This window comes from Mycteria americana, chromosome 14 (assembly GCF_035582795.1).
Source record: "Mycteria americana isolate JAX WOST 10 ecotype Jacksonville Zoo and Gardens chromosome 14, USCA_MyAme_1.0, whole genome shotgun sequence".
Classification (NCBI taxonomy): domain Eukaryota; kingdom Metazoa; phylum Chordata; class Aves; order Ciconiiformes; family Ciconiidae; genus Mycteria; species Mycteria americana.
Window position 1 is genome coordinate 16930485 of NC_134378.1, and position 3146 is coordinate 16933630.

The 3146-nt window shown below is 52.7% G+C and overlaps 1 long non-coding RNA gene across 1 annotated transcript; it reads right to left on the reverse strand.

Annotated features, from left to right (window-relative positions):
* Nucleotides 1-1263: 1263 nt before the first annotated feature.
* On the reverse strand, nt 1264-2064 carry LOC142417089 (uncharacterized). Its single transcript, XR_012777889.1, has 2 exons — nt 1896-2064; nt 1264-1379 (listed from the first exon to the last, which is right to left on the reverse strand). It is a non-coding gene; the product is annotated as an uncharacterized LOC142417089 (long non-coding RNA).
* Nucleotides 2065-3146: the final 1082 nt, after the last annotated feature.

Consider the following 3146-nt stretch of genomic DNA (forward strand, 5'->3'; position numbering starts at 1 on the left):
GAGGGCGAAAGCCGGGGTGAGCAGGGAGAAACCCAGGAGGAGGGCATGGCGACCACCGCGACATGCCCACGCTAGCCACCCACCACCTGCACGTGTGCCACGTACACCAACAAGAGGGTTTTTGCACTTAAATATGAGACTTTGCCATGGGGAAGGGTGGGAGGAGAGGGCGGCCACGGGCATCGCAGCAGGAAGACGCTGCCCACCGCGACGCAGGGCCACCGGCGTGACCCCGACAGCTCCCAGGTCTGTAGGAACCAGGCGTCGTCAGCACGGCTGCTCACAGAACGGCTCGGTGATGCTAAGTCCTATGAACTGCCTCTGAATAGCCTCAAATATAAACTAATTTATGGACAGCCTCATCGCTCCTCATGACAAGCAATTTAATATAAGTTCCAATGTCGTGCAAAATGCTTCTGATTTACTTAAGAGCATTTTGTGGATGTTTTGCCAGGGTTCTCCTAATTTTTCTTGTTGTTATTATTTTAGAATGCGAAGCAACCACAGAGATCTGCCGCTACCCCCAGCGCAGCTCAGCTCCAGGCACTGCCCCGTGTGGGACCCCAAAATTTGGGCTCTCTGGGTAAACTCAGGACACTGGAGGTAAAACCGAAAGGAAGCATCAGAGCAGGAGCAAAGCGCAGGCGAGCTCTCCATCCCCCCTGAGCCAAGGGGGGAACGGAAGTGGGGTTAATTCACCCAGAAAGGGCCAGGCTGTGCCCGCCGGAGCGTCAGCCCAAGCTCCGCATAAACGAGAGCAAAACTCGACTTACCGTATTTAACCTAGCTAAACCTCGAATGTGGCCTGCATCGTTAGGCGAACTACCAATTGCCTGACTAAACCCCAAACCACACTTCCCAGACTTCAGTAGTTATATATATTTTAACTGTTGCTTCTGCCTTTTTGAAGCGTAGCTCCATTACACGCGCTATTTATACAGACTGCATGAAACAAAGGGCTCACGTGCAGCCCGGCAATTTCTTTGGGTTCTGAAGAAAACCAAATTGTTGTAAAGAGAGGGATATACTTCAGCTAAATCTCTCTTAAACGTCGAGTAGTTTGAGGTGCTGTAGCAAGAAGGCTCGAGCTTAACCGAGAGCCAAATCAGACTTTGAGGGGTGCTGGCACTATGGGAATGTCCCTGTTTGTGTCTTGCAACTGTTGAAAAGAGAAATGGGTTTGCCCGTTTCTAAAGGGGCTGGTGTGAGCCCCTGGGTAACGGCTGGGAAAGGCTGCAGGCGTGAAGGACGGCAATACTGGAGGAGGAAGGATCAAAATTTATTCTAAACGTGTCAGCGCTGCGCTGTTGGTCTCAGGAGAAAGCACGGCCCCGGCACTGGCTCTTCCCAGGCGTACAGAGGCGAACGTCAGCGAAGAGCTGCAAAAGGAGAAGATCTGGTTAAAGAGTACCACCCGAAAGGCAGAGCGGTGAGCTGCTCCGGATCCACAGCTGGGAAAGGAGGAAACCTTTCCCGAGTGCCGGAGCACTACAATGTAAAATACAGCAGAAAGCAACCCCGAGAAGAGCCCAAGCTGATGAAAAGGAAACAGAGACCCTGTATTGCAGCAGGAGGGCGATGCCGGCGTGGTACAAAGTGATCTGCTTGAGCCTGGCCTGGCACTGAAATGGTCAGCAGGTTCTGGGTGGGAATCGAAGAGGCCCCAGGTTGGCTCCAGGCTCCCAACGGGGTCTGCAGAACCAGAGTTTGGCTGCTGCTGGGCCACCCCAGGGAAGAGAGCAGGCGAGAGACGAGGCAGAGCCGGGGCAGCAAGCCGGGGACGGTGGGGACGGAGCAGCCAGGAGAAGGTCTGGGGACAGAGCTTGCTGCTGTCCCCCCCCTGCACGCCCTCCTGCACCCCCCTGTGCCATGGCCCCGGCACCTTCCATCCTTACCATCATCTACAGCCTTGGGGGAACCTAAACGAACACCCCGGAGCTGAACTCAGCCAGGCCACGAGGAGTCGGGAGCGGGGACCGAATTTGGCAGCCTGGATGCTCCTCCACTTGAGAGGCTTTGAAAGGGAATGTATTTTTGGAGCATCAAAGATCAACTGTTTCTGACTCCGGCCAATCCCTTTCAAGAGCAGCACCAAAGGAGGTCAGTGGGATGCGGCTGGTCAAATATTTTGTACATGAACATCATCTCTCACCCCCTCAAGTATTTACAGACCTGAGAGCATTTCCTGCTGTTCCCCCCCATTGAATATTTGGTGTCTCTGCTTTCTCTAGCAGGATGGTGCGGTGCGTCCGGGTTAGCGGTGAAGACGTGAAGGACCACCCCAGCGCTGCCCTTCAGTACGGAAAATAAAAACTAAAGCAGCGCAATGTGTTTAGTCACACAAATGGCGATGGATTTACCCGGCAAGCAGTGAAACAGCAGCGCACGATAATGAGAAAAAATATGCGGGGGTGGTGGTGGTGGGGAGATGGGGTGGAAAGAGGGAGTTTTATTCTCCAGGGTTTTTTTGTAATCTTCATTCACCATATTTAGTAGGCTTGTGACTTGCCCTTGCTAGCTCATGGAGAATTCCCCCAAGTGTTTACTCCCACAACCCAGCAAATGCCTCAATACACATCATGGAAAAAATACAATCGACATCTTCACTCCCACTAGAGAAGGAATTCTAACTTGCCCGGCACAGACCGGGAGTATGTGCCTGCGAGAGAGACAAATACTGCTTCATTAGCTCGCCTCAGATGTGGTTTACTCCTCAAATGACCTGGTCAGGGCTGCACACCACCTCCCTCCCTTCCTTCACCTAAAGAACCGCCTGACCTTTGATCGGAGCAATAGGGACAGGAATGTGGGTCCTTTAACCCTTTCCTCCGACATCCCTGAGCTGCTCTAACTCGGCTGGCAAAGTTGATGGTCCCAGGATATTCAGGGATCCGGAGCTGCCGTGAGGGGTAGGAGCAGAGCCCTGCAAAATGGCTTTCTTCCGTAGTTTGGGAAGAACAGGCTTTGGTGATGGAGATCCATGTCTACCGTGTACAGAACGTGGAAACAAAATGGGGATCGCTGCGAGCAGAGCTTACAGATCAGAGATCGCTCGGCATTTTTTTTTTGCACCTCTATTTCAGAGCACAAAACTTTTGTAGGGGGGAAAAAACCCAGAGTAATTAGGCCATTTGGGTTTTCTCAAC